This window comes from Triturus cristatus, chromosome 8, assembly GCF_964204655.1.
Source record: "Triturus cristatus chromosome 8, aTriCri1.1, whole genome shotgun sequence".
NCBI lineage: Eukaryota > Metazoa > Chordata > Amphibia > Caudata > Salamandridae > Triturus > Triturus cristatus.
In genome coordinates this window covers 1,619,735,434-1,619,748,417 of record NC_140591.1, presented here as the reverse complement: position 1 = coordinate 1,619,748,417, position 12,984 = coordinate 1,619,735,434, and the positions used below count along the sequence as shown (strand labels likewise).

General features: G+C 31.9%; 6 non-coding genes across 6 annotated transcripts; all 6 read left to right on the top strand.

The window, feature by feature from the left end:
- Positions 1-3,178: 3,178 nt before the first annotated feature.
- On the top strand, positions 3,179-3,251 carry TRNAT-CGU (transfer RNA threonine (anticodon CGU)). The gene has a single exon. It is a non-coding gene; the product is annotated as a tRNA-Thr (tRNA).
- Positions 3,252-7,255: 4,004 nt separating this feature from the next.
- On the top strand, positions 7,256-7,328 carry TRNAT-CGU (transfer RNA threonine (anticodon CGU)). Its single transcript has one exon. It is a non-coding gene; the product is annotated as a tRNA-Thr (tRNA).
- Positions 7,329-7,762: 434 nt separating this feature from the next.
- On the top strand, positions 7,763-7,836 carry TRNAT-AGU (transfer RNA threonine (anticodon AGU)). The gene has a single exon. It is a non-coding gene; the product is annotated as a tRNA-Thr (tRNA).
- A 945-nt stretch (positions 7,837-8,781) lies between these two features.
- On the top strand, positions 8,782-8,855 carry TRNAT-AGU (transfer RNA threonine (anticodon AGU)). Its single transcript has one exon. It is a non-coding gene; the product is annotated as a tRNA-Thr (tRNA).
- A 1,457-nt stretch (positions 8,856-10,312) lies between these two features.
- On the top strand, positions 10,313-10,385 carry TRNAT-CGU (transfer RNA threonine (anticodon CGU)). The gene has a single exon. It is a non-coding gene; the product is annotated as a tRNA-Thr (tRNA).
- A 1,963-nt stretch (positions 10,386-12,348) lies between these two features.
- On the top strand, positions 12,349-12,421 carry TRNAT-CGU (transfer RNA threonine (anticodon CGU)). The gene has a single exon. It is a non-coding gene; the product is annotated as a tRNA-Thr (tRNA).
- Positions 12,422-12,984: the final 563 nt, after the last annotated feature.

Below are 12,984 nucleotides of genomic sequence, written 5' to 3'. Positions count from 1 at the left end.
TGTTTACAGATTAGGAATCCTTGCTTGTTTAACATTAGAATACATATTAAGACACTTTAACACAGGCACAGAATTTGATCACCAATACTAAATTAATGATCCCTTCTGTATCACTAAAGTAGGTGCTGTGGCTAAGTGGTTAAAGCGCCTGTCTCGTAAACAGGAAATCCTGAGTTCAAATCTCAACAGCACTTTAATATTGGTCCTTACATGTAAAAATAATTTTCATCACGCAAATGTTTAATACATTTTAAAAAGAAAAGTGTTGTTCTGTGAACATTAGAATGGGTCATCTTAAATTGAAAAACAAAAAAACGTGGTATTGTGAAGATTTTCAAAGTAATGCTTTGAATGAAAAAGGGAAAAAAGAGTGACAAAGAGCAAAATAGAGATAAAAAATCATTCTAGAGTTGAATTCAAGTAATGCATTCTTAAAGAAGGCATAATTAAAACATTTATGAACAGGATAAGCAATATATCAATGAGGTGTTTATGAATAGGATCAGTATCCTCGTCTAAAGTAGTTGAGTAGAGCGTTTTCTGAACTTAGAAATGATTATGAAAGTGAAAAACTCATCATTCTCTTGAACACCATATGGCAAACTGTTCCTTAAAGTATTTTCAAGAGGGTGCTGTGGCTTAGCTGGTTAAAGCACCTGTCTAGTAAACAAGAGATACTGAGTTCAAATCTCAGCAGTGCCTTGCTTTCCTCATTCTTCAATAAAAAATTATTTTCATTAAGTCGTCCTTTGATTCAATTAAATTAGAAAAGTCTGATTTATCTTTCGGTTGAACAGATCATCTTAAACCAAATAAAAACTGAAAGTGTTTTCAATATTATAGTAACAATACTGGGATTGCAAAATCAAAAAGGTATTTCAATGAGCAAGAGGCAAATGAAATATAACCCTAGATTTGAGCAATATTGATGAATATATGTAAAACAATTATTTATAAACTATTCAAAATATGGGATTGAGTTTAAAATGTGTTCTTTTTTAATGCAACATAGCGCTTCTTGTTTACAGATTAGGAATCCTTGCTTGTTTAACATTGGAATACATATTAAGACACTTTAACGCAGGCATAGAATTTGATCACCAATACTAAATTAATGATCCCTTTTGTATCACTAAAGTAGGTGCTGGGGCTAAGAGGTTAAAGCACCTGTCTCGTAAACAGGAAATCCTGAGTTCAAATGTCAGCAGCACCTTATTATTGGTCCTCACATGTAAAAATAATTTTTATCACGCAAATGTTTAATACATTTTAAAAAGAAAAGTGTTGTTCTGTGAACATTAGAATGGGTCATCTTAAATTGAAAAACAAAAAAAGTGGTATTGTGAAGATTTTCAAAGTAATGCTTTGAATGAAAAAGGGAAAAAAGAGTGACAAAGAGCAAAATAGAGATAAAAAATCATTCTAGAGTTGAATTCAAGTAATTCATTCTTAAAGAAGGCATGATTAAAACATTTATGAACAAGATAAGCAATATATCAATGAGGTGTTTATGAATAGGATCAGTATCCTCGTCTAAAGTAGTTGAGTAGAGCGTTTTCTGAACTGAGAAATGATTATGAAAGTGAAAAACTCAGGATTCTCTTGAACACCATATGGCAAACTGTTCCTTAAAGCATTTTCAAGAGGGTGCTGTGGCTTAGCTGGTTAAAGCGCCTGTCTAGTAAACAGGATATCCTGAGTTCAAATCTCAGCAGTGCCTTGCTTTCCTTATTCTTAAAAAAAAAAACTATTTTCATTAAGTTGTCCTGCGATTCAATTCAATTAGAAAAGTCTGATTTATCTTTCGGTTGAACAGATCATCTTAAACCTAATAAAAACTGAAAGTGTTTTCAATATTATAGTAACAATACTGTGATTGCAAAAATCAGAAAGGTATTTCAATGAGCAAGAGGCAGATGAAATATAACCCTAGATTTGAGCAATATTGATGAATATATGTAAAACACTTATTTATGAACTATTCAAAATATGGGATTGAGTTTAAAATGTGTTCTTTTGTAATACAACATAGCTATTCTTGTTTACAGATTAGGAATCCTTGCTTGTTTAACATTAGAATACATATTAAGACACTTTAACACAGGCACAGAATTTGATCACCAATACTAAATTAATGATCCCTTCTGTATCACTAAAATAGCTGCTGTGGCTAAGTGGTAAAGCGCTTGTCTCAGAAACAGGAAATCCTGAGTTCAAATCTCAGCAGCACCTTATTATTGGTCCTTACATGTAAAAATAATTTTCATCACGCAAATGTTTAATACATTTTAAAAAGAAAAGTGTTGTTCTGTGAACATTAGAATGGGTCATCTTAAATTGAAAAACTAAAAAACGTGGTATTGTGAAGATTTTTAAAGTAATGCTTTGAATGAAAAAGGGAAAAAAGAGTGACAAAGAGCAAAATAGAGATAAAAAATCATTCTAGAGTTGAATTCAAGTAATGCATTCTTAAAGAAGGCATAATTAAAACATTTATGAACAGGATAAGCAATATATCAATGAGGTGTTTATCAATAGGATCAGTATCCTCGTCTAAACTATTTGAGTAGTGCGTTTTCGGAACTGAGAAATGATTATGAAAGTGAAAAACTCAGGTTTCTCTCGAACACCATATGGCAAACTGCTCGTTAAAGCATGTTCAAGAGGGTGCTGTGGCTTAGCTGGTTAAAGCACCTGTCCAGTAAACAGGAGATCCTGAGTTTAAATCTCAGCAGTGCCTTGCTTTCCTCATTCCTAAATAAAAAATTATTTTCATTAAGTCGTCCTGCGATTCAATTAAATTAGAAAAGTCTGATTTATCTTTCGGTTGAACAGATCATCTTAAACCTAATAAAAACTGAAAGTGTTTTCAATATTATATTAACAATACTGTGATTGCAAAATCAAAAAGGTATTTCAATGAGCAAGAGGCAGATGAAATATAACCCTACATTTGAGCAATATTGATGAATATATGTAAAACACTTATTTATAAACTATTCAAAATATGGGATTGACTTTAAAATGTGTTCTTTTTTAATACAACATAGCTATTCTTGTTTACATATTAGGAATCCTTGCGTGTTTAACATTAGAATACATATTAAGACACGTTAACACAGGCACAGAATTTGATCACCAATACTAAATTAATGATCCCTTCAGTATCACTAAAGTAGGTGCTGTGGCTAAGTGGTTAAAGCGCTTGTCTCGTAAACAGGAAATCCTGAGTTCAAATCTCAGCAGCACCTTATTATTGGTCCTTACATGTAAAAATAATTTTCATCACGCAAATGTTTACTACATTTTAAAAAGAAAAGTGTTGTTCTGTGAACATTAGAATCGGTCATCTTAAATTGAAAAACAAAAAAACGTGGTATTGTGAAGATTTTCAAAGCAATGCTTTGAATGAAAAAGGGAAAAAAGAGTGACAAAGAGCAAAATAGAGATAAAAAATCATTCTAGAGTTGAATTCAAGTAATGCATTCTTAAAGAAGGCATGATTAAAACATTTATGAACAGGATAAGCAATATAGCAATGAGGTGTTTATGAATAGGATCAGTATCCTCGTCTAAAGTAGTTGAGTAGAGCGTTTTCTGAACTGAGAAATGATTATGAAAGTGAAAAACTCAGGTTTCTCTTGAACACCATATGGCAAACTGTTCCTTAAAGCATTTTCAAGAGGGTGCTGTGGCTTAGCTGGTTAAAGCGGCTGTCTAGTAAACAGCAGATCCTGAGTTCAAATCTCAGCAGTGCCTTGCTTTCCTCATTCTTAAATAAAAAATTATTTTCATTAAGTCGTCCTGCGATTCAATTAAATTAGAAAAGTCTGATTTATCTTTCGGTTGAACAGATCATCTTAAACCTAATAAAAACTGAAAGTGTTTTCAATATTATAGTAACGATACTGTGATTGCAAAATCAAAAAGGTATTTCAATGAGCAAGAGGCAGATGAAATATGACCCTAGATTTCAGCAATATTGATGAATATATGTAAAACACTTATTTGTAAACTATTCAAAATATGGGATTGAGTTTAAAATGTGTTCTTTTTTAATACAACATAGCTATTCTTGTTTACAGATTAGGAATCCTTGCTTGTTTAACATTAGAATACATATTAAGACACTTTAACACAGGCAACGAATTTGATCACCAATACTAAATTAATGATCCCTTCTGTATCACTAAAGTAGGTGCTGTGGCTAAGTGGTTAAAGCGCCTGTCTCGTAAACAGGAAATCCTGAGTTCAAATCTCAACAGCACTTTAATATTGGTCCTTACATGTAAAAATAATTTTCATCACGCAAATGTTTAATACATTTTAAAAAGAAAAGAGTTGTTCTATGAACATTAGAATGGGTCATCTTAAATTGAAACACAAAAAAACGTGGTATTGTGAAGATTTTCAAAGTAATGCTTTGAATGAAAAAGGGAAAAAAGACTGACGAAGAGCAAAATAGAGATAAAAAATCCTTCTAGAGTTGAATTCAAGTAATGCATTCTTAAAGAAGGCATAATTAAAACATTTATGAACAGGATAAGCAATATATCAATGAGGTGTTTATCAATAGGATCAGTATCCTCGTCTAAACTATTTGAGTAGTGCGTTTTCGGAACTGAGAAATGATTATGAAAGTGAAAAACTCAGGTTTCTCTTGAACACCATATGGCAAACTGTTTGTTAAAGCATGTTCAAGAGGGTGCTGTGGCTTAGCTGGTTAAAGCGCCTGTCCAGTAAACAGGAGATCCTGAGTTCAAATCTCAGCAGTGCCTTGCTTTCCTCATTCTTAAATAAAAAATTATTTTCATTAAGTCGTCCTTTGATTCAATTAAATTAGAAAAGTCTGATTTATCTTTCGGTTGAACAGATCATCTTAAACCAAATAAAAACTGAAAGTGTTCTCAATATTATAGTAACGATACTGTGATTGCAAAATCAAAAAGGTATTTCAATGAGCAAGAGGCAGATGAAATATGACCCTAGATTTCAGCAATATTGATGAATATATGTAAAACACTTATTTGTAAACTATTCAAAATATGGGATTGAGTTTAAAATGTGTTCTTTTTTAATACAACATAGCTATTCTTGTTTACAGATTAGGAATCCTTGCTTGTTTAACATTAGAATACATATTAAGACACTTTAACACAGGCACAGAATTTGATCACCAATACTAAATTAATGATCCCTTCTGTATCACTAAAGTAGGTGCTGTGGCTAAGTGGTTAAAGCGCCTCTCTCGTAAACAGGAAATCCTGAGTTCAAATCTCAGCAGCACCTTATTATTGGTCCTTACATGTAAAAATAATTTTCATCACGCAAATGTTTAATACATTTTAAAAAGAAAAGTGTTGTTCTGTGAACATTAGAATGGGTCATCTTAAATTGAAAAACTAACAAACGTGGTATTGTGAAGATTTTCAAAGTAATGCTTTGAATGAAAAAGGGAAAAAAGAGTGACAAAGAGCAAAATAGAGATGAAAAATCATTCTAGAGTTGAACTCAAGTAATGCATTCTTAAAGAAGGCATAATTAAAACATTTATGAACAGGATAAGCAATATATCAATGAGGTGTTTATGAATAGGATCAGTATCCTCGTCTAAACTATTTGAGTAGTGCATTTTCTGAACTGAGAAATGATTATGAAAGTGAAAAACTCAGGATTCTCTTGAACACCATATGGCAAACTGTTCCTTACAGCGTTTTCAAGAGGGTGCTGTGGCTTAGCTGGTTAAAGCGCCTGTCTAGTAAACAGGATATCCTGAGTTCAAATCTCAGCAGTGCCTTGCTTTCCTTATTCTTAAAAAAAAAAACTATTTTCATTAAGTTGTCCTGCGATTCAATTCAATTAGAAAAGTCTGATTTATCTTTCGGTTGAACAGATCATCTTAAACCTAATAAAAACTGAAAGTGTTTTCAATATTATTGTAACAATACTGTGATTGCAAAAATCAGAAAGGTATTTCAATGAGCAAGAGGCAGATGAAATATAACCCTAGATTTGAGCAATATTGATGAATATATGTAAAACACTTATTTATGAACTATTCAAAATATGGGATTGAGTTTAAAATGTGTTCTTTTGTAATACAACATAGCTATTCTTGTTTACAGATTAGGAATCCTTGCTTGTTTAACATTAGAATACATATTAAGACACTTTAACACAGGCACAGAATTTGATCACCAATACTAAATTAATGATCCCTTCTGTATCACTAAAATAGCTGCTGTGGCTAAGTGGTAAAGCGCCTGTCTCAGAAACAGGAAATCCTGAGTTCAAATCTCAGCAGCACCTTATTATTGGTCCTTACATGTAAAAATAATTTTCATCACGCAAATGTTTAATACATTTTAAAAAGAAAAGTGTTGTTCTGTGAACATTAGAATGGGTCATCTTAAATTGAAAAACTAAAAAACGTGGTATTGTGAAGATTTTCAAAGTAATGCTTTGAATGAAAAAGGGAAAAAAGAGTGACAAAGAGCAAAATAGAGATAAAAAATCATTCTAGAGTTGAATTCAAGTAATGCATTCTTAAAGAAGGCATAATTAAAACATGTATGAACAGGATAAGCAATATATCAATGAGGTGTTTATCAATAGGATCAGTATCCTCGTCTAAACTATTTGAGTAGTGCGTTTTCGGAACTGAGAAATGATTATGAAAGTGAAAAACTCAGGTTTCTCTCGAACACCATATGGCAAACTGTTCGTTAAAGCATGTTCAAGAGGGTGCTGTGGCTTAGCTGGTTAAAGCACCTGTCCAGTAAACAGGAGATCCTGAGTTCAAATCTCAGCAGTGCCTTGCTTTCCTCATTCCTAAATAAAAAATTATTTTCATTAAGTCGTCCTGCGATTCAATTAAATTAGAAAAGTCTGATTTATCTTTCGGTTGAACAGATCATCTTAAACCTAATAAAAACTGAAAGTGTTTTCAATATTATATTAACAATACTGTGATTGCAAAATCAAAAAGGTATTTCAATGAGCAAGAGGCAGATGAAATATAACCCTACATTTGAGCAATATTGATGAATATATGTAAAACACTTATTTATAAACTATTCAAAATATGGGATTGACTTTAAAATGTGTTCTTTTTTAATACAACATAGCTATTCTTGTTTACATATTAGGAATCCTTGCGTGTTTAACATTAGAATACATATTAAGACACGTTAACACAGGCACAGAATTTGATCACCAATACTAAATTAATGATCCCTTCAGTATCACTAAAGTAGGTGCTGTGGCTAAGTGGTTAAAGCGCTTGTCTCGTAAACAGGAAATCCTGAGTTCAAATCTCAGCAGCACCTTATTATTGGTCCTTACATGTAAAAATAATTTTCATCACGCAAATGTTTACTACATTTTAAAAAGAAAAGTGTTGTTCTGTGAACATTAGAATCGGTCATCTTAAATTGAAAAACAAAAAAACGTGGTATTGTGAAGATTTTCAAAGCAATGCTTTGAATGAAAAAGGGAAAAAAGAGTGACAAAGAGCAAAATAGAGATAAAAAATCATTCTAGAGTTGAATTCAAGTAATGCATTCTTAAAGAAGGCATGATTAAAACATTTATGAACAGGATAAGCAATATAGCAATGAGGTGTTTATGAATAGGATCAGTATCCTCGTCTAAAGTAGTTGAGTAGAGCGTTTTCTGAACTGAGAAATGATTATGAAAGTGAAAAACTCAGGTTTCTCTTGAACACCATATGGCAAACTGTTCCTTAAAGCATTTTCAAGAGGGTGCTGTGGCTTAGCTGGTTAAAGCGGCTGTCTAGTAAACAGTAGATCCTGAGTTCAAATCTCAGCAGTGCCTTGCTTTCCTCATTCTTAAATAAAAAATTATTTTCATTAAGTCGTCCTGCGATTCAATTAAATTAGAAAAGTCTGATTTATCTTTCGGTTGAACAGATCATCTTAAACCTAATAAAAACTGAAAGTGTTTTCAATATTATAGTAACGATACTGTGATTGCAAAATCAAAAAGGTATTTCAATGAGCAAGAGGCAGATGAAATATGACCCTAGATTTCAGCAATATTGATGAATATATGTAAAACACTTATTTGTAAACTATTCAAAATACGGGATTGAGTTTAAAATGTGTTCTTTTTTAATACAACATAGCTATTCTTGTTTACAGATTAGGAATCCTTGCTTGTTTAACATTAGAATACATATTAAGACACTTTAACACAGGCAACGAATTTGATCACCAATACTAAATTAATGATCCCTTCTGTATCACTAAAGTAGGTGCTGTGGCTAAGTGGTTAAAGCGCCTGTCTCGTAAACAGGAAATCCTGAGTTCAAATCTCAACAGCACTTTAATATTGGTCCTTACATGTAAAAATAATTTTCATCACGCAAATGTTTAATACATTTTAAAAAGAAAAGAGTTGTTCTGTGAACATTAGAATGGGTCATCTTAAATTGAAAAACAAAAAAACGTGGTATTGTGAAGATTTTCAAAGTAATGCTTTGAATGAAAAAGGGAAAAAAAAGTGACAAAGAGCAAAATAGAGATAAAAAATCATTCTAGAGTTGAATTCAAGTAATGCATTCTTAAAGAAGGCATAATTAAAACATTTATGAACAGGATAAGCAATATATCAATGAGGTGTTTATGAATAGGATCAGTATCCTCGTCTAAACTATTTGCGTAGTGCGTTTTCTGAACTGAGAAATGATTATGAAAGTGAAAAACTCAGGTTTCTCTTGAACACCATATGGCAAACTGTTCCTTAAAGCATTTTCAAGAGGGTGCTGTGGCTTAGCTGGTTAAAGCGCCTGTCTAGTAAACAGGAGATCCTGAGTTCAAATCTCAGCAGTGCCTTGCTTTCCTCATTCTTAAATAAAAAATTATTTTCATTAAGTCGTCCTGCGATTCAATTAAATTAGAAAAGTCTGATTTATCTTTCGGTTGAACAGATCATCTTAAACCTAATAAAAACTGAAAGTGTTTTCAATATTATAGTAACAATACTGTGATTGCAAAATCAAAAAGTTTTTTCAATGAGCAGGAGGCTGATGAAATATGACCCTGGATTTGAGCAATATTGATGAATATATGTAAAACACTTATTTATAAACTATTCAAAATATGGGATTGAGTTTAAAATGTGTTCTTTTTTAATACAACATAGCTATTCTTGTTTACAGATTAGGAATCCTTGCTTGTTTAACATTAGAATACATATTAAGACACTTTAACACAGGCACAGAAGTTGATCACCAATACTAAATTAATGATCCCTTCTGTATCACTAAAGTAGGTGCTGTGGCTAAGTGGTTAAAGCGCCTCTCTCGTAAACAGGAAATCCTGAGTTCAAATCTCAGCAGCACCTTATTATTGGTCCTTACATGTAAAAATAATTTTCATCACGCAAATGTTTAATACATTTTAAAAAGAAAAGTGTTGTTCTGTGAACATTAGAATGGGTCATCTTAAATTGAAAAACTAAAAAACGTGGTATTGTGAAGATTTTCAAAGTAATGCTTTGAATGAAAAAGGGAAAAAAGACTGACGAAGAGCAAAATAGAGATAAAAAATCCTTCTAGAGTTGAATTCAAGTAATGCATTCTTAAAGAAGGCATAATTAAAACATTTATGAACAGCATAAGCAATATATCAATGAGGTGTTTATCAATAGGATCAGTATCCTCGTCTAAACTATTTGAGTAGTGCGTTTTCGGAACTGAGAAATGATTATGAAAGTGAAAAACTCAGGTTTCTCTTGAACACCATATGGCAAACTGTTTGTTAAAGCATGTTCAAGAGGGTGCTGTGGCTTAGCTGGTTAAAGCGCCTGTCCAGTAAACAGGAGATCCTGAGTTCAAATCTCAGCAGTGCCTTGCTTTCCTCATTCTTAAATAAAAAATTATTTTCATTAAGTCGTCCTGCGATTCAATTAAATTAGAAAAGTCTGATTTATCTTTCGGTTGAACAGATCATCTTAAACCTAATAAAAACTGAAAGTGTTTTCAATATTATAGTAACAATATTGTGATTGCAAAAACAAAAAGGTATTTCAATGAGCAAGAGGCAGATTAAATATAACCCTAGATTTGAGAAATATTGATGAATATATGTAAAACACTTATTTATAAACTATTCAAAATATGGGATTGAGTTTAAAATGTGTTCTTTTTTAATACAACATAGCTATTCTTGTTTACATATTAGGAATCCTTGCGTGTTTAACCTTAGAATACATATTAAGACACGTTAACACAGGCACAGAATTTGATCACCAATACTAAATTAATGATCCCTTCTATATCACTAAAGTAGGTGCTGTGGCTAAGTGGTTAAAGCGCCTGTCTCGTAAACAGGAAACCCTGAGTTCAAATCTCAGCAGCACCTTATTTTTGGTCCTTACATGTAAAAATAATTTTCATCACGCAAATGTTTAATACATTTTAAAAAGAAAAGTGTTGTTCTGTGAACATTAGAATGGGTCATCTTAAATTGAAAAACAAAAAAAGTGGTATTGTGAAGATTTTCAAAGTAATGCTTTGAATGAAAAAGGGAAAAGAGAGTGACAAAGAGCAAAATAGAGATAAAAATCATTCTAGAGTTGAATTCAAGTAATGCATTCTTAAAGAAGGCATAATTAAAACATTTATGAACAGGATAAGCAATATATCAATGAGGTGTTTATGAATAGGATCAGTATCCTCGTCTAAACTATTTGCGTAGTGCGTTTTCTGAACTGAGAAATTATTATGAAAGTGAAAAACTCAGGTTTCTCTTGAACACCATATGGCAAACTGTTCCTTAAAGCATTTTAAAGACGGTGCTGTGGCTTAGCTGGTTAAAGTGCCTGTCTAGTAAACAGGAGATCCTGAATTCAAATCTCAGCAGTGCCTTGCTTTCCTCATTCTTAAATAAAAAATTATTTTCATTAAGTCGTCCTGCGATTCAATTCAATTAGAAAAGTCTGATTTATCTTTCGGTTGAACAGATCATCTTAAACCTAATAAAAACTGAAAGTGTTGTCAATATTATAGTAACAATACTGTGATTGCAAAATCAAAAAGGTATTTCAATGAGCAAGAGGCAGATGAAATATGACCCTAGATTTGAGCAATATTGATGAATATATGCAAAACACTTATTTATAAACTATTCAAAATATGGGATTGAGTTTAAAATGTGTTCTTTTTTAATACAACATAGCTATTCTTGTTTACAGATTAGGAATCCTTGCTTGTTTAACATTAGAATACATATTAAGACACTTTAACACAGGCACAGAAGTTGATCACCAATACTAAATTAATGATCCCTTCTGTATCACTAAAGTAGGTGCTGTGGCTAAGTGGTTAAAGCGCCTCTCTCGTAAACAGGAAATCCGGAGTTCAAATCTCAGCAGCACCTTATTATTGGTCCTTACATGTAAAAATAATTTTCATCACGCAAATGTTTAATACATTTTAAAAAGAAAAGTGTTGTTCTGTGAACATTAGAATGGGTCATCTTAAATTGAAAAACTAAAAAACGTGGTATTGTGAAGATTTTCAAAGTAATGCTTTGAATGAAAAAGGGAAAAAAGAGTGACAAAGAGCAAAATAGAGATAAAAAATCATTCTAGAGTTGAATTCAAGTAATGCATTCTTAAAGAAGGCATAATTAAAACATTTATGAACAGGATAACCAATATATCAATGAGGTGTTTATCAATAGGATCAGTATCCTCGTCTAAACTATTTGAGTAGTGCGTTTTCTGAACTGAGAAATGATTATGAAAGTGAAAAACTCAGGTTTCTCTTGAACACCATATGGCAAACTGTTCGTTAAAGCATGTTCAAGAGGGTGCTGTGGCTTAGCTGGTTAAAGCGCCTGTCCAGTAAACAGGAGATCCTGAGTTCAAATCTCAGCAGTGCCTTGCTTTCCTCATTCTTAAATAAAAAATTATTTTCATTAAGTCGTCCTGCGATTCAATTAAATTAGAAAAGTCTGATTTATCTTTCGGTTGAACAGATCATCTTAAACCTAATAAAAACTGAAAGTGTTTTCAATATTATATTAACAATACTGTGATTGCAAAATCAAAAAGGTATTTCAATGAGCAAGAGGCAGATTAAATATAACCCTAGATTTGAGCAATATTGATGAATATATGTAAAACACTTATTTATAAACTATTCAAAATATGGGATTGAGTTTAAAATGTGTTCTTTTTTAATACAACATAGCTATTCTTGTTTACCTATTAGGAATCCTTGCGTGTTTAACATTAGAATACATATTAAGACACGTTAACACAGGCACAGAATTTGATCACCAATACTAAATTAATGATCCCTTCGGTATCACTAAAGTAGGTGCTGTGGCTAAGTGGTTAAAGCGCCTGTCTCGTAAACAGGAAATCCTGAGTTCAAATCTCAGCAGCACCTTATTATTGGTCCTTACATGTAAAAATAATTTTCATCACGCAAATGTTTAATACATTTTAAAAAGAAAAGTGTTGTTCTGTGAACATTAGAATGGGTCATCTTAAATTGAAAAACAAAAAAACGTGGTATTGTGAAGATTTTCAAAGTAATGCTTTGAATGAAAAAGGGAAAAAAGAGTGACAAAGAGCAAAATAGAGATAAAAAATCATTCTAGAGTTGAATTCAAGTAATGCATTCTTAAAGAAGGCATAATTAAAACATTTATGAACAGGATAAGCAATATATCAATGAGGTGTTTATGAATAGGATCAGTATCCTCGTGTAAACTATTTGCGTAGTGCGTTTTCTGAACTGAGAAATTATTATGAAAGTGAAAATCTCAGGTTTCTCTTGAACACCATATGGCAAACTGTTCCTTAAAGCATTTTAAAGACGGTGCTGTGGCTTAGCTGGTTAAAGTGCCTGTCTAGTAAACAGGAGATCCTGAATTCAAATCTCAGCAGTGCCTTGCTTTCCTCATTCTTAAATAAAAAATTATTTTCATTAAGTCGTCCTGCGATTCA